At 40.8% G+C, this 18,468-nt stretch overlaps 2 long non-coding RNA genes across 3 annotated transcripts; one reads left to right on the top strand and one right to left on the bottom strand.

Moving 5' to 3' along the window:
• Positions 1-5,876: 5,876 nt before the first annotated feature.
• Positions 5,877-9,207, bottom strand: LOC149694766 (uncharacterized). Of its 2 annotated transcripts, XR_016382521.1 has the most exons (6): positions 9,049-9,207; positions 8,865-8,913; positions 8,719-8,806; positions 8,476-8,656; positions 7,248-8,353; positions 5,877-7,185 (listed from the first exon to the last, which is right to left on the bottom strand). It is a non-coding gene; the product is annotated as an uncharacterized LOC149694766 (long non-coding RNA). The 2 variants fall into 2 exon arrangements; XR_016382522.1 differs by lacking the exons at positions 8,719-8,806; positions 8,865-8,913; positions 9,049-9,207 and having other exon boundaries at positions 8,413-8,512.
• On the top strand, positions 8,343-8,950 carry LOC149694767 (uncharacterized). The gene is made up of 2 exons (XR_016382523.1): positions 8,343-8,482; positions 8,551-8,950. It is a non-coding gene; the product is annotated as an uncharacterized LOC149694767 (long non-coding RNA).
• Positions 9,208-18,468: the final 9,261 nt, after the last annotated feature.

Here is an 18,468-nt window from a genome sequence, read left to right as displayed (position 1 = left end):
GAATAAACTATTCGATTCGGTATTTGATAAGGAAACTTTTTTAGTATTCGATAACCGGTTCGATACCCAAAAAGTGGTATTCGCACACCCCTAGTACAAATCAATGTAATATCAGTTAACGTTCGGTTTCATTTTTTGCGGTGCTAGTTATGTGTGCTTTTGTACAAAGTGTGTTATCGTCATTCTTTAAAGGAATCTTATCAACTTCATTTTAGTAAAACAGCACCTCGATCCAAACTCCAAGGCGCAATAACAGGCTTGTGTCTGGCAAGGCTTAAGAGCTGCGAAATATCACGTATCTTAATACTGTGAACATGTAAGCACTCAAAATGTTCCAGCCAAAAATATTTGAAGTATTTCGCGACGTGCTCTTGTACGATATAGTATAATTATGATTAAAACACGAAACTGTTCATCAAGGATAATAGAAACAGTATCCGATGCAAAAGCTCAAGTACTTCCAATTAACATTAACAATGCTCACATTCAGTGTGTAAAATTATACCCCACTCTTTATTGTGCTCACAATATGAAGCCAATAGCGCTATAGCCCTAGCGCGTTGAGCTTACGACTTTGTGTGCAAGATTGAGCATTTTTTGTTAGCTTATTACATTTTGATCATAGCCCTCTCGGTCTTGTGCTGACGATCACAACTTGCTACCTCTATAGCTATAGCTCATTTAGCTTACGACTTGAGTGCAAGATCAAATGGGCTACATTACAATTATAAATTTCAGCACAATACAGTTTAAGCAACATGCCCCAATGGCATATTACCCCTCTTTGCAGTGCGATATCCATCGTTTTCAGACTAAAATATTTATAACATTTACACCAGAAGGCCAGGCTACTCGGCGGACAAAGTGCACTACCAAGAAGTCTGGCCTCCCGGTATAAATTGTATGAATCCTCTTTTTATTGGAACAATATGTATAATTCTCTCTATATTATCGAAAATATTTGAGTGTTATGAACCGTCAGCAGTGGCGAAGACCTTAAATATTCGCCTCCTGCGCCAAGCCGCCAACAACCTCGCTTCGATTCCTAATCGCCCCACGTCTCGCCACCAAAATTGGGCAAAAGATTTGATTCCGAAAGGCCATAAGTCGACAGACCTAAGGCACAAAAGTCGAATAATGAAACCTTTTCCTTGCATATTCGGAATCGGTTAACTAGTGCAATTCTCTTCGGCTAACATGACAGTTAAGAGGACTATGGTCTGTTTTTAATTAAGATAGATGAAATTGGCATACGGTTTTGCGGGTAGGACACATCGACTGAGCACCGGATTTCCACATGACCCAATATGGACCAGTAGTTGGAATATCAGGCAGTGCGCAACCGATTAATAGATCTGACCATCAAAAAGAGAGTCGGCCGAATGGTCCTTTTGTTTGACTGTAATTCTCAAAAATATGTCCAACAAAAGGCCGACCGCATAAAATTAGCCAAAATAAATTTGTGGAAATACTCTGAAAAACGCTGTTGTCCGACAAGTTTCTTTAGTCCCTAATAAAATTTCAAAATTGTACGTCTCTAGCCCTACTGCTGAGACTCTATCCCGATTGTTATTGGAACTTAACGTGCTACTGGGTAGCCAAGGGTAATAGATGGCCGCGACAGGACGATATGGGGGAATAGATTCCGGATTCGGCATCGGCAGGTAAAGGTGGATTCGCAAAGGCGCTGAAACCACTCAAAAAGCGTGAAGCTGAAGCTGAAGCTGAAAAAAACTGAGCGCTTTTCTTTCCAAAAAAAAGTTTCATCTTCAAAAACCAGTTTAAGCTTCGCGCTGTACCTTTCGCAAAGCAGCAGTTTTTATTAACAGCCGCTAGGGATTCATCACAAAAAAATAGAAATAAAATGACGTCGGTGAATCGGAACTTGTTGCTGTTATTATTATTAAAAAGGAAATTATTAATTTTGAAACGAAAAAGAAGAACCCAAAACCTTTTGCGGAAAAAGCGCCGTTGGTGGGTTCATCCCATCTGGAAAAACAGAAAAACTGAAGGAGATTATCAAATGTTAAGCCTTGGCTGTTAATGGGGAAAAATAGATGAGTGGCTAAATGTGCGCATGTTTTGGTTATTATCAAGGTTTATCAACTGAGTAAATTTCTCCCTTTTCCAAAATATTACTCAATTGGATATGTTTTAACCTGAAATTATTGCTGATTTCCAATTTATTCTAATTAGATTGTTTATTGTAACCTCTTTCCACAATGTTATTATTTTATCTCATTTCTATCCTTTTTACTATTTTCTTCTCTCAAATATTTTACGCTTTTTGTTATCGTTTTCTTGTTTAATTAATTCTTTCACAGAAAACATTTTCAAGATAACGAGACACGATATTCACCGTTTTAAAATACCCGCGTAAATAATTTCAAAACCGTGACCCCAGCGCCCCCTTTTTTGATTGGCTCTTGGCATCACGTGGTACGGCGCTGAAGCTGAAAGATCAACCTCGGTTTGATCTTGGCTGAAACTTAAAATCAGCCTGCTTTCAGCGTTTGCTTTGCGCTTCAGCTTTAAAAAACCAGGTTTTGCCTCTTTGCGAAAGAGTCCGCTGAAACTGATTTTTTCATTCAGCTTTCAGTTTCGACTTTCATCTTCAGCTTTCAGCGCCTTTGCGAATCCACCTTTAGGCGGGGGCTCGGCATCGGGCTGGATGGTGGGCTGGCCGGCTGGCTAGGTGGCGGCAGGCTTGGGGTCCGTGGAGGACGTTGCTGCGGCCAAACAACACATAGTTTGGACCGCAGCAGTGGGGATGGGAACCGGTGCCCAGACTCGGGGGTCCCTGATCGGGATATCCCGACGAGTCCGAAAACTTGCCGGGTGAATAAGGGCTATCAAAAACCAAGTTAAAAAAAAGGACTTCTTACCTTGTTGAGGTCCATCGCTTTTTGGTGGCGCATGTTTGCTTCAGTTCGAAAGAAAGTGGTACCTTTTGTAGTCTCAACCCCCGCATTTTACACTTTTTAGTAGGTCCAAGGCATATTCGAGATCAAAAACGTGACTTGTTTAACAGTGCCCAAGCCCAACATTTTTGTAAGCTTGCATATTCTCTGAAGTTACTGCATGTTTACACGTCAAGCGTGTTGTGATTGTAGCTTTGAGCATAGAGGGTATATAGTTGAGGAGTAGAAAATAGAGCCTTTACCAATACGAAGGCAATGTCTCGTCAAAATTTATACTCGTCGGTCATTTCTTCTTTTTCCACATCGACTGATTTCTTTGGGTACAAAAAAATCGTTATTGGTTGGAAAAAGTCGTCTGCTTTCCTCTATATTCTCTATGCTTTGAATAGTGTTTTAATATTTCATTAACTTAACTTCGGCAATTGTTTATCAGTAAAGAGCAATAATTAAATATCTAGGTAAAAAAGTTAGAAGGTAGCTCTTCACTCGAGTTTGGTTTTACCAACTTGTGTTTTACAGGTTTCTGTTAATTCTCTAAATGAAAATCTATCGATCAAAATATCGTAGTTACATACTATGTAGTAATGGAACGGTAATTATAATTTCGGCTCATGTTGTTCATAATCTCCTATTTTCCTCTACTAAAGCATTTAAATAAAGCAGTATTTGCTAGGTTATTGAAATCCCAGGAGGACTCTCTCGTGCCTTGTAGTGATCGTTATCCGAGATTCAAACGTCCACTAGAATAATATTTTTCAGAAACGAGTTCAAATATGAATTATTAATCTTTGTACGAATCAAGCCATTTACACAATGCATAGTAATTGCCAGCATTATATCGCACTCAGAAGGGGGAAAGGTGGATTCGAATAACCTGAAGGCAGAAAATATGAATGTAATAGGAGATTTTCTTCAACGCTGACATTAAAAAATCACGTGTTGTACGATCAATGTCGTAGCACTTAGATCCGGATTGCTACCTTCCTCTTCGCTTTATATACATTGCGTACGTGTGAGTGCGTTATTCGAAAGTAAGACTGGACTTTTATTTGGACCCCGTAAAATGTATCAGTATGTAACTACTAAACTTGAAAATATCAGTTACTTAATATTTTTTAAACAAATTAGAATTTTCTGTCTTATCTAACTTTCAATTATTGATTGGTGATACGTATCGTCAAAGATTATTATTTCCCGAGTGCAACCTTTAACGAGAGACTATTTGGTAAAATCTAATTTGCTGAGTTTCACATCGACCAAGAGGATTTAAATGAGAATTTTTTTCTTCAAAATTTAAAATCACCATACTCACGAATGGCATAGATTATCAAGAAAAGAAAAAACGCTTTCATTATGATTATGAATATTAATACTATGCATTCACTTGAATAAGAATTTTTAATTATTGAAGTTTAAATAGAATAAAAACCATTAGTTCAATTTAAAGGATAATGTGACTTTTGAAGGGGTCCCTTACAGGGTTTAAAAGGGGTTTTATTTATATAAACCAGCCTATCTGGTTTTATTGGGTTTTTTATATTTGTCAGTTGCGTGCATGGTAGAAATTACCATTCAACAGTTACTGTCAAGTAAACAAAAGTCTTAAAATATTTCATGAAATAATAAAAATTTTGTTTTACTTTTGAAGTTGAAACAGGAAATTTCTGACAAATATTTTAAACTATCTTTAAAGTGAAATTATTCCAGCGTTCAAATTAATTAAAATTGAAGGTCTCAATGGGTTTTAATAAGGTTGTTTTTATGATGGAAAAAACCAGGGGTGTGCGAATACGACTTTTTGGGTACTGAACCGGTTACCGAATACAAAAAAATTTCCTTATCAAATAACGAATCGAATAGTTTATTCCAAATCAAACACCGAATAGTTAGGCCTTGGTCAATTTTTTCACTAACCGATTAATCGCAAATACTTAAGCCTAGTATTCGCCAATAGTTAACCCTAATACTCGCGATTACTTGGCTTAACTGTTCGCGAATGATCGGGTAGTAGCCCCAATATTCGCGAATCATACTAAATTGATTTTAATTTTAGTCGAAGTGATATTTTATTGGTGATTTGAAAACGTCTTTTATATATATGTTAACTTATATCAGTGTACATCATGGATGCTAGACTTGTATTGACAGTCTTATTTTTAACGGTGAGTAATTTGTACTAACCTATGGTCAGTAGCCCTATCTTGGAACATTTTCTCAAGCTCTTTGGAAAGTCCGATTTTTCAATACCAAATAAGTTACTGAAGAGAACAAGCAGACCAACACATTAAGTTTGAACTATTGCCGATCCATTGCACCCATTTTCAGATTGCTAAGACGCATACTTTTCCAGCAAAATGGGTTTTTGAAAAGGTCGATTTCTGCCCTAACTTGGAACGGTCCGTCCTAAATTGAAACGACCCCGTCCTAAATTGAAACGCCCCGTCCTAATTTGGAACACTCTAATTTAAATATAAAAAAATCGGAGTTTTTGTAACAAATATTAAGCAAATGTAATTTTTTAGCGATGCTACGACCATCTAGCGACCAACGCTTACCATTTTATACCTGCGGCCGTATTCTGCAGAAACGTTAAGCTCCTCCTTCTGCCCTTGGCTCGCTGGTTGGACCGTCAACCATTGCCCTTGGCCTTTAAATTGGCTACGTCTACCGATGACGTTCCTTGCCTTGGCTCAGTGATTGGAGGTTCAACCGGCAAAAATAAGCCTTTGAATTCAGTTCAGTTTGAGTTTCAAGTTGAACCAAATTTCGGTGTAGGGTCAGTGTACAGTGTAAATTTGTCGCCAAAGGTCAGTGCTGCAACCTTTCACCGGAAACGTTTAAGCTATTAACGCCACCTATCGTATGAACTGAATAGTAATTTCGTGCCGTCTGCTCTTTGTTAATTTTAAATGACGTCAACGTATTTGAGACAGCCGCTTGTTAAGGTAACGTCGTGCCGGGAGTGTGGCGCACTCCTGTAAGCCAAGCTACTGGGCGGCAAAGTTTGAGGGAATACGACACATGTCGGCGATCCTCCCCTATTGGTGCCGACTGCCCCGTGTCCGCCGGAGGTGACTTGACCCCCACACCCCTTCCGTCACCTCCCAAGTAAACCTCATTTCCTTCCCTGATTAGTCACATACTGAAACCTGACTAATCGCATCCTTGTCGCGGACCCTTCAGGGACCCAATTTACATTGAAACCAATAAAAAAAAGGTAACATCGTTTAATGTTGAGTAAGTTATATATTTTCACGTAAATAATGTGCTTGACATATTTGTATAAAAAATTAAAAGCCAATTGTAATTGCTGAATTAAGTATTTAACGTCAAATCTTTCCCTGTTTCCATGTTTTTACTTTGATAACATCGAACCACAACTACCTAAGCGTAATGAAGGCATAACGTGAAGGGCACACAGATTTTTGTGTCAGTAGTTTTATTGGTAATGGTGAAACAGTAATATTTTCATTCGTGTGTAATTTAACTTCAACTTTTGAAGTTGTAATTACATGTATAATTATATGTTCTAACATTGGTAAGATTTATTTGTAGATATTGTATTGAATTATACATAGTAATGAAACATGTTTAAAAAACTGAAAAAAAGCGCCGCATTCCCTCTATAAGTTGAAGGTAGTACCCTTGTTGGTCATCAGTGACTTAGGTAACACGCCCAAGAGAGGACAAAGATGTGATAACATATCACAAAGCAGGTAAATGATGTCCACCGCCAACAGAGAACCCTTTCCGGAGGTGACAATGAAAGGCATTCCTCAACAATATTCCACTTGTTATAGAAGAACGTGAAGCTCTGCGTATAGCAAATTTGGTAAGTTCTCGTAATGTATTAACCATGTTATTAACATTATTTTTTGTTGCAGGTGGGTGCAAGCTTCTTGAATAGCCTTCCTCCAGTTTTTGCTGAAGATTCCTCAAAGAGCCTTCTGCTTTCCATGAACATGGTGTTCATCCAATTGCCACTGAAGAACACAGAAATGGTCATAAGAATGGTTTCTATTCGACGTAGGGTATAATAGTCCACCTTCTGAAAATTTCATTTGGACATTTTTTTGAGATAGAGGGTTGCTGCAAAGTCAGTTAACCATTAAGAGTTATTGCGGTGACCTTTGAATTTTATTCTTCACTTCAACATTTCATTGTTCTTTTTTCCATCATTCCTTGCTATTTTTTCTGCATGCATGGCCTTCCTTTATTGTTTCATTTATAAATGGGCTAAACTTTCTTATAGCTTAGTCGCTGCCTAGTAAGAAAAGCAAGAAACGCTCATAGCTTCCGCTAATGCTGTTTGGATGCTCTACTCACGTTTGCGTCTGTTTGGCAAATAATGACTGAAAATGAAAGGGCTAGGAATGAATACGAAAAGCTAAGGTTTGAAAATAAAAGGTTTAGACTGGAAACCGAGAGTATTCAAGCCAACATCATGACCGAAGTGAAAAATTGCAGCCTGAAAATAATGACAAGTTTTGTTTTTTGAAGACATGCTCAAGCGAAGCATGTTTTACTTTACTGTAGATAATTTTCTAAATGCCATGATAGGTTGTTTGAATAACGTCTCCCTGTATTTCGATTATTTTCAATGCTCAATTTGGCATGCACTTTCTTCATGACGGCATGAACTCTCTCTGATTATCGTATTCTCCTTTGTGATTTTATAGTACTCATTGTAGATATTCTATTAATTCATTTTCACCAAAGTTTCTTTAATATCCAATTTGACATGTACTTTTTTTCATTCTCTCATTATAAATAGTTATTTTTTTCGCGTTTAATCCATTTAATTTATTACATGCGCTATTTGCGTGTATTTTATGATTTATTTCTCGTCTACGTGTTAGTTTACTGTTAACTTATATTGTAATTTAGTAGACGCTTCATTTAATAAGCCAATTAAATTTATTGCATGGGTTATATCATGCATGCATTTAATAATTTATTAGATAGACTTCATAACATTTTTTAAATTATTTGAATTTTTGTTATCATTGATTGTTATTAAAAGGGGTTGTGCGCCTGTGTGGATAGTGTATGTCATCCTCATAGAGCTAAGTGGAGCCGGGGAGGGGTTTAAAAAAGAAGAAAAAGTCTGTTACCGCCTTTAATGCTTTAAAACCGTTAATGGCTTGTTTTTAATCTGTTCACATTAGAATTATGTTGATGATGTCTAGCCTGTACTCAAGATGACATTATTTATTTTATGTTGATGATGTCTAGCCTGTACTCAAGATGACATTATTTATAACCAGCATGCCAGCACCCAATCAGTCCCGATACACTCTCAAACCCAAAAATTCGGCAATTTATTTTCCACGTGTATTATATTTTACATATTTCTGACTGTCAAGAGTTCATTGCTTTTTTCCGTTGCATGATTGCAATTTACATCCTCCGAAGTCTTCATGACCACATACCTATTTTAAATATAACTTAACTATTCTATTGTCATTCATTAGACCTATTTCAGATTTACCATATTCATATTATGAGAAACAAAGGGGTGATTATACCAATTGCTGCATACTGAAATGCTTACTTTTCAAGTAACTGTTCATTGGGAAGGAGTAAATATGGTTACTGGTTATGTTTTATTAGTTATGTCGATTTGCAGTTGTAAAGCGCTTCCGCGACTTCCAGTGTTAGTTGCGAGGCGCAAATGGCTCTACACTCAGTCTCTGGATAAGCTTTTTCGTCAGCAGTTGGAAGATATACCTCGTCTGCGAGAGGAAAGGATAAATATTGATTAAAGGGTATGGGTGTATCTCGCTCATGAACACACCATTCCATGAGAATATAATAAGTGCGAAATTGTTAATGCCACAAGAGCATGAACGAATCATGGAGTTGCTCTTGCGATTTTGGTCATGCTAAGTGCTCAAATAAGGCTTTAACCATTCAATTACCACGGGCGATCAGCCCTCTCACCTTTTTACTGCAGTGACTTCTATACTGCGATCGACAGTTGCCACACAATCTGAACAAGTAATAAATCATAAAAGAAATAAGTTAAATGGTGTGTTTTTATTTAAATCGGATTTTTAAGGGGGAAAATTAAAGAGTTTAGTTGAATACTTCATAAATAAATTAATCCCTCATAAATTACACTCACCACTTTACTCGACACGTTGATCAACGTCGGGAGGTTGATAGAAAGTGTTGAAATGTCGTCTGCTGTAAGTGCGTTCAGCACATAGCGTTACCGAAGCAACCAGTAAAACCGGTGTTTAACCGGTAACTCATTTGTCAGTTTATGAAAAAAACATTTTGAATTTGGTGTATAATTTGATAGTTTACATCTGAGTCTGCGCGGAATTTGCACCAATCACTGAGCCAAGGCATGTAACGTCATCGGTAGACGTAGCCAATTAAAAGGCCAAGGGCAATGGTTGACGGTCCAATCAGAAAGCCAAGGGCAGAAGGAGGAGCTTAACTTTTCTGCAGAATACGGCCGCAGACGATTTCTGGTCTCAGAAGAATGTGAAAATGGCCAAGTGCGATGAAAATGCCGAAACCATACGAGAAAAAAATCAAATAACAACTGAGCAGCTGAATATTTGTGAAAATACTGAAGCCGAAGTGAAAGAAGAAAAAGATGAAACCAAAAATGAGGGTCAAATGAACTCAAAAAAGACTAGTAAAACGAAAAAATCTTAGAACGCAAAAAACTGATATACTTGAAGACATAAGTGCAAAAAAATGTTTGACTTTTCTTTTTAATTTTCTATATTTTTTTAAAAAAACCTGTATGCTTTGAAAGACCAAAAATTAAAGAAACTTTAACAAGTCGTCCTTCTCAAGAATGTTGAAACATTTTTATTATCATAGAAGGGTAGATTGAAACACAACTCTCATTTAAATTTAGGGAAAAGTAGAAACAAACACATTAAAAATGTAATGGTACAAATATAAAGTTATTATTTGTATGAAACATTTAAAATCACGAGCGAGTAAAGCGAGCTGCACTATTTTTCGTTTTGACAGGACTCTACATCCAAAAAAGCTCATTTCAATCTTCAATTACCCTGACTGTTTGTATTATCAATGAATTTTCATGCTCTTGTGATTTTTCATACTACTGAGTTGATCTATGAAACGAAACTTTCCTAACTCGAACTAATTTTCAAAGAAGTCGAGATTTTGTAAGAAATGTTTAAAACAAATACCATTTTTACTTTTCCCAACAAAATATCCTCACCAAAATTGTAATATTAAACGTTTTTGACCAGGGATGTTTTTCATGGTTTCTAGCAAACACTGTTCGGACAGAAAATAACATTACCCCATTTTCCGGATAAATCTTTCCAACACTCTTTCTGAAATTAACATGTCAGGTTCACCGGAAAAAAGTTGCTAACCGATTAGTAGCCGCGCAAAAGTGTAAAATTGGCAGGGGCCATCTTGTTTCTTGAGCATTGGGTGTTGATTTTGCTTTTGGGATGCTTTCGCACCATAAACGAATTGTTCCCATACTTCCATAGTAGACTCCATCGCTACTTCAAAATTCTCGTCCAAAGTGACGTAGGAACATGATTGCGGTGGTACATTGCTCGAACTCGATTCAGCAATCACATCTACTGGGGGGCCAAAACCCGCCTCAGGAACAGAATTTAGCCTCGTGAGTGTTCCCCTTCCAATAATTGAGAGAAGCCGCTCCTCCAAATCTGTTAGTGGCTCGGCTTGCGGGCCACCACCAGTCTTGTTCTTTAAAGCCTTGGAGGCTTTGGCTCTGACATTCCAACGACATGCAGAGAAACACTACCGAAAAAGATTCCTTAAAGTAATATAAATTATAAATAAAATTGTACTTAAAGTGATACATACCTTCTTCCACTTTTCTACTGTTTTCGAAGGGCCTACGCCACAACTGTTAGCCTTGCTGAAAGTCCAACCCAAAGTGCATCGAACTTGGCCTTAGTGAAACTAACTCTAAATTTCATATAGACTAAATCCATATTAGCTTCCAAAAAATTCAATATAAATCAATTGTTGCTTCGTGTGCGCTTTAACACCCATTACGGAAATAATTTTTAAGCAAAAACTACTAATTGCAAGCTTTACAAAACTAGTACAACTTAACTTGCAAAAATTCAACGATGAAAAAATCTTTACTTGTATATAAAGCGAGCGCGAATTGACCAATAAAGAAGGAAAAACTACGTCATGAAAAAGTAAGCGCGGGAAAATATTGACCAATAAAGGAGGAAAATTACATAATGAAAGAGGAAGTGACGTACATTTGGTTTGGATAACGGTTTGGGAGAGATCCAAATGTCGATTTGGATTAGAGAATACGGGTTTAAGCGCCCTGTCCAAATGGAACCGATCGAAACGTTTAGATTTAAATCCTCGTCCAAATGATTTAGATTTTTAGAGAATGGGTTCCCTTGACAGTTTTCGCAGTCGTGAAGAATGCAATGCCGATCATTCGCGTCACACACAGATTTCAGCAATAGAATTTTATAGTAGATCTTCGTTGGCAAAGCCAGAGCCATTAACTCTAAAATTTTGGTGAATTTTCCAGACGCTCACGCCATAGGCACCATTTGAAGAAACCGTTAAGCACCACTTTGGCCTAAGTGTGCAAAATTTCGAAAATTCGATCTTCGCCTGTGGAAATATTGTCTTGAATTGGACATAGATCTCTCTAAGATTGGCGAGCAGTAACCTGTTTTTTTTTTGCACTTTGGCACCATTTTCTCTAATTAAAACGTATTCTTTTTTACCCGGAACATCCTTAAAATTTCATCGTCTTCGTAAAGGTCTTTCTTTAATTTTCGAGCCATTTTCGCCAAGTAATGAGTCACTTGAAACTGTTCAGAAATTTTCGAAATAGGCCACGAGTTTGGCACTAATGTCAAAAGCTTGAATTTATCTTGTCTAAGAGTTTCTCACTTTTTCTTTTAATTGGGATATCAAGATGTTGAAGGCTTCATCATTACCATTTGTTGAGCTCGGGTCGCATTCGTTTTCTTCAATGTTAAGAAGTTTCGCTACTTTAGATTTTACTCCTTCCGTGGTTTCTCTAAATTTTCGTTTAGCATGAGCAGGGCGTTGATACTCGTGTAAACCATGTAGCTTAAGTTGTGACGTTTCAAGAGCCACTAACGAACTCTTAAGGGTTTCTAACTGTCGTTCGTTCTCTTGAGTTACTGTAAAAGGTTCACTTTCTTCTTGGGCACTATCACTTTTCTCATTTAGACTCTGTGACTCATCTGGTTCAACAACTCAGGAAAAGAATTAAGGTTATAAACGTATTTAAAACTTATAAATGTCAAGAGATTCATGAAAAAAACCGGAATGTAACTTCTTTTCCTGTGCCCCAAATTAATAAAAGTGTTAAATTTTTTAAATATGGCTTAGTACTTAAAAATATTTACAATGGCGTCTCCATGGTTCCACCATTGAGCAGACTGGTTCCACCCTCTTGTGGTGCGGGTGATGAAGATGGTTGGGGTGGGGGTGTCACCGCTACTACAGGCGACTCTACGCCCGCCGAATCCGTTTCCGCCGGTGAGACCGACAACGCGTCGTCTACCATGCAACCGTATATAAGTCAACTATATATGCTTGAGCTTTTAACACCTTTGGCTGGATTGTGTTCATTATTATTTTTTATAATTCATTTTGGTCTCACATGCAGAGAATATCTGTCCTACAATTTCAGTCTAAATTCCCTTTCTCTCTATATACTATTATACCATAGAATATTGTCCTACCCCGTTGCCAAATATTAGAACAAAATTAAGCTATGAAATCCATGGCGATAAAAGGCTCTAGCTAAGATTGCTTGCATTAGGGCCTTTTATAATTTTGAATAAGTATTTTCTTATTTTATTAAAATAAAAACTCATTTTCCTCAACGAGAATTTTAACCAAGTGCATAGAAGTTTTTAGGTAGCTCCAGGAAAAGCAATCGAAAATTGTTAAAACCTCTATTTTGCGGGCAGTCCCGCTTTAGGTGGCCCGGCTTCTTGGACTTGTGGCAAGTGCGGATCCACTTCCATTGACAGCCCCGTTTACTTCGGCCGCCTCGCCCGCGACCGCCGCCGTAAAAGTAGGCTTTGACTACGAAGATTTCCAAGCTATCTTATCTGAACCAATCGAGTCTCAAAGTGATGAATTACTACGCCTGAAAACCTGTTTCCCTGCCCGTCAGGGTAACGATCATTCCATCTCTATCTCTGCCAGTACCAATTTCTCTCCGTCTACTACACCGAAAACCAATTCAGCAATCGCTTCGTTACAAACCAATCAACCACACTCCTCGAACTCTGCCCGTCCTCATTCTACAAGCGGCCATCCTTCTACCCACACCCAACTTTATCAAAATAAAATCTGGAAATTTCTAGGCACAACCGTAACGCTATTCTCTTCCAAGTACCGGACTCAAATGACTATGATAAAGACGCTAGGTTTTCTTCCTTCAGCCTTAGAAACTTAGACTTTACCTCCACCCACCAGTGTCAGTATATTCGTACATCGAGGCTCGGCTATTTCAAACCTGGTCAAAATCGCTCTCTACGTCTCGAATTTCAATCGGTTAGTCATCGCCAATATTTCGGACAAGGCATTACTCAATGGAGACAGAAATATGGCTTTGAATACCCCGTATCTCCAGACCGTTCAGAATCTCAGCGTATCGCCCGCCGTCAATTGGTGGCTGAACTTCGTGATCGCCGTGCAAGGGGTGAAACCAATCTTTTGATTTGCCGCGGTCAAATAGTTCTCAATGATATGTCCACTTTTAATGTTACAGATGTCGCCGCTCCTCGGAATCAGAATCTTTCATCATACTCACTCTTCTCACCCAACAACATTCCGCTATCTAACCAATACCACCACATCCTACCTACCCAAAAAAAACTAACTGCAATACCCCCACCCCAAGTCTCGTTGTGAACTCATTTAATGCACAGCATCTTTGCGGTAAGCGCCCAGAACGTTTGACCCATTCTCCTAACTCCTGCTTGGAGTGCCGACTGCATCTGTATCACTGAAACATGGGCTACTCCTTCAAAAGATGATGCAGTTTTTAACCTTCCGGGGTACTCTATCTTGCGCCAAGACCGTTTGGATCGAAATGGTGGTGGGGTACTAATCTAAATTCGTCAAGATGTTGTTTTTCATAAGCTCGACGTCTCTGTGACCCATCCAGAATCTCTATGGCTTGAACTTAAGCCTCGTAACTCATCCTCCTGGGTCACCCTTGCCTGTATATATTGTCCCCGAACTCTTCAAAATCTGACAATCAAAAACTTTTTAATGATATACGTTCCTTTTCTCATCGTAATAATGAACTTATTATTACTGGTGATTTTAACCTGCTTACCATCTGTTGGAAAACTGTTACTAGTACCTCATGCTCATCATCTATTCAAAATGACTTCATTGATCTACTTCACTCTTCAGCCCTCCATCAAAATATTGTCTTCCCAACACGTTTTAGTCAAACTTCCTCTATGCGGGCTAGCACTCTGGATCTCCTCATCACAAGGGCCAACGTTACTCCTACAGTGACTCCCCTCCCTCCGGTAGGGATCAGCAACCATATTACGTTACTTACAACATATCCCCTGCCAGTGTCTACTACAACTCCACTAAAATTTAATCTCGATTTTGATTACTGCCGTGGTGACTATGCACAACTAAACCTACTCTTAGTTAGCCATGACTGGTCCCCACTTTCTAAATTAAGTACCGAAGATGCGTGGACCTTCTTTAAAAAGTCTCTCTTTGAATGTGTTAAAAAACTATCCCCTTGTTCAACCATCTGGCCAAGACCTCTTCCAAGCCATGGATTTCGATCTCTACTAAGCGTGCAATCAGAGAAAAAGAGCGCCTCTGGAACAAATTGCGTCATGCTGCCCCTTCAGGTGACTAGCTTCGCCATGATCACCTCCAACTACTTTACAAATCCCAGACCAAACATGTCAAGACTCTCCTTCGCCAAGCTACGGCCAAATCCATAAAACGGAAACTAAAATCAGTTAATACCAACCCTCTCGCGTTCTACCGGTTTGTGCGTCGACAGATTCGCTCCCTACCTTCACGTCTTAACATTCACCTCAAAAATGGTCAAAAAACTCAAAACTGCCTCAGATTCCGAAATGGCCGACTGTCTAAATCTAACCCTAGTGTGTAATTTCAATTCGTCTCCCAGACCTTGCCAACCTACCTGACACCTTGACCACTCCAATGCCTGACTTCCTTCTCTCTATTAGTGACATATATCACATCCTACGGAAAATAGACGTTAAGAGTGATTCTGGACCCGATGGAATACCAAATGAAGAAGATGGTGGTGTGTGGAAGCCAGTGTGTACAAACTGGCGTCATGTGGGATGGACAATGAGCAGATGATGGTGGTGTTTAGAAGCCAGTAAGTTCAGACTGGTGTCCATGTGGGATGGGCAAATGACCAAAGGATGATGGTGTTAAACACGCAATGGAGTAATAGCCGTTGTAAGTGGAATACAATTTTCCAAATTTCCTGGAACTGTAAATGCGGTCCGGAATTCGAGAACACCTTTGCTTCGACTTTCAAACTGCGAACGCGGTCCCCTGGGGTGTAACAACAGACAGACACACAGACACGTCGAAATTAGAGCCTCTCCGTGACATTCGTCATTTGGAGAGATAATAACGAAGGAAATTAAAAAACCAAGGATTTTTTAAGGGTAACTTACCCTCTCCTCTCTCGAAATTGGAGACGCAAGCCGGAAGGCGCGCTTAATTCCCCCCCCCTTGCCTTGCTGCTTTGCCTTTCCTTTCGCTTGCGCGACCGCCAGCTTGGGTCCTCAACAGTGCGTTGTATCACACCTCCTCGGTGGTGAGAGCTGGTCAACCACTGCGTTTTGTGGGCTGAGTTGATACGCGCCCTTCCCAAGCCAAGGTGTGCAGGTATCGTGCTGAGGGCTGTGCGGTACCGGGGAAGTTAATACGGTATCTCGAACGATTCCCTCGGGGCACCAGGCGAAACCCCGTTGTAATTAGCCTTCCACCCGGGTTGAGGACTACCGGGTGGTGACCTTTTACTTGCCTTATTACTCGTGGGATCTTTATGGATTCTTTAAAAACAAAAACTAAAAACAAACCTGGGCATGGAGCTGGTTCTACCGGTACCCAGCCTTCTCTCAGGGAAGGAGGCAACTCCCAACCTGCTTCTGGGCGTGATGCTGCCTCCGGCAGCACCCACCCGCAATCGGCGGAAGGCCAAAAGTCACCTCCTGCTCCTCAATCGGGTTCCACCAGGTTGAGTGAATCTAATAGGAGGCGCAAGGCCAACCGCCGAAGAAAACAATCCCAAAAAGGTGGTTAGAACTCTGCACTGGGTGCAAGAGATACGGGCCGAGATGAGACTCCTGTACCTTCGGGTGCTGGGAGTAACGTCCCGGGTACGGAGGCTACGCCTGGTGCAAGAGAAGCTACCACCCTTTCTGGAAAGAGAGCTAGGGCGGAGGACCATGATCCCTCGCCTAACTTACAAGCTGCGGCGTCAAAGAAGACAAGTCTTACTGCGACGTCGCCAGTATTGTCAAGATGGCCATCGTTAAAGAGGGCTATCCGACTAATACGGTCACGGAGGAGGACGTCGTTCCCATCCAGGCCGCTATACTTGACGCACTGGACGCTGAGCTTTCTTCGGGAAGCTCGCTGCCGCGTCCTCTCAATTTCCACATCATGGCTGGGGCCATGATCTATTCATGTGGGGATGTTGCGACCAGCGAATGGCTCGTGAAGGTGCTACACCATAATGAGCGTGCCATAGGGGGAACAGGCTTTCAGTGATGAAGGCCAGTGAACTCCCGAAGCCGTTCAAGGTGTCCTTCCGGACCAAGGACCGTCGCACCACTGATCCGGCGGCTCTTCTCCGGCGATAGAAGGTCTACAACGGTAGGTTTCTGACCGACTGTTGGCGGTGCCTGAAGTCGTTCGATGAGAAGAGCACCAGACGCTGGATCTTCCTTATTGATATCTCCTCCATGGAGGCCATCAAGGAGGCCGGCTTCGAGGGCCTTACTGGTGTAGATGTCGGGACATTTAAAGTCCTGACTGCGCCAAAGGACCCTCTCCAGAATGCCTCTGAGGCTTCTGAAGAAGAAGGCAATACTGCAGCCAGCGTGAGTGGGGAGCTGGCAGCAAATATTGCTGACATTAATTTAGAGCCATCCTTTACATATAGCTAAGACATAGACCTCGGGACAGAGTCCGACTTTTTGAAGGACTCTGATACCGAGAGGACCTACGCTCCTGTTACTGGGATGGAGTTGGGGGCCGAGGGTGCTGCTGGTGGAGGCGAAGGAGATACCGGTCCTGGATCGGGACTTCGCGCTACCGCCAAGCAGTAGCCGGGGCCGCCTCTCTTCCTAAGATATGAGCATCAAGGTGATCCAGATCAACCTGCATCACTGCAAAGCAGCCTCGGCAGTTCTATGCCGGAGGTTTGCCCTAGAGGGCCTGGATGTGGCCCTCATTCAGGAACCTCGGATTCATAATGGTAAAATCCTTGGTTTAAAGAATGCAGGTAATATCTCTTATGACTTTACCTCACCCAACCCCAGGGCGTGTGTTCTGACCAGGAAGGGTCTTGACATCCTTCCGTTTCCGAACTACCTCACTAGGGATACTGCTGTGATTAATGTAATGACCTCCTCTTTTGGAGAGGCAACTGGCCTTATCATGACTTCTTACTTTCCCCATGATGCCACGGGTTCCCCTCCACCACAGGAGGTTGTCGTTCTTGTCGACCGCTGTGAGAGGCAGGGGGACAAGCTCATTTTGGGCTGTGATGCCAATGCCCACCATGTCACGTGGGGCAGTAGTGACTGCAACAGACGTGGTGATGAACTGCTTGAATATCTGGTCGGTACGAACCTGCATATTCTCAACAGGCGCAATGAGCCAACCTTCGTTACTTCTAACAGAAAGGAGGTCATTGATGTCACCCTGGCCACGGACAATATCAGTCTGTCGGTTTCTAATTGGCATGTGTCTAATGAACCGTCTCTCTCGGACCATAGGCACATCTGCTTCTCGGTCGCGGTCAAGTCAACTTCGGTTAAGACGGAACTGCGTAACCCCTGTCGGACCGACTGGTCCGGCTACAGGGAGGAACTTTGCCTCCTACTCAGAGGTAATGCTCCAAAGCTTTCCTCGGTGCTGGAATTTGATTTGGCAGTTGATCTTATGCAACAAGCCATTATCAATTCCTACCACCACAACTGTCCGGCGAAGCCTGCCAGCCGGCCGAGGCTCGTTCCTTGGTGGAATACGGAACTTGGGAAGCTTCGCAAGCTCACTCGTAAACTCTTCAATAGGGCTAAAAGGACTGGGGACTGGACTATTTATAGACAGACACTCAATAAGTATAATAAAGCCACCTGGAAGGGACTTCTGCGGTAGCATCTCTGATGCCCCTGCTACTGCCAAGATCATGAAGATCCTGGCTCATGATAACACTCACCAGATCAGCACCATCAAGGTGGCAGAAGGTGAGTTTACCAAGTCAGGGACTGATAACCTTAAGCAT

This window comes from Phalangium opilio, unplaced genomic scaffold (genome assembly GCF_054372755.1).
Source record: "Phalangium opilio isolate 3A_F unplaced genomic scaffold, DU_Popi_V2 ptg000022l_1, whole genome shotgun sequence".
Lineage (NCBI taxonomy): Eukaryota > Metazoa > Arthropoda > Arachnida > Opiliones > Phalangiidae > Phalangium > Phalangium opilio.
This window is presented reverse-complemented; position numbering and strand designations above follow the sequence as displayed.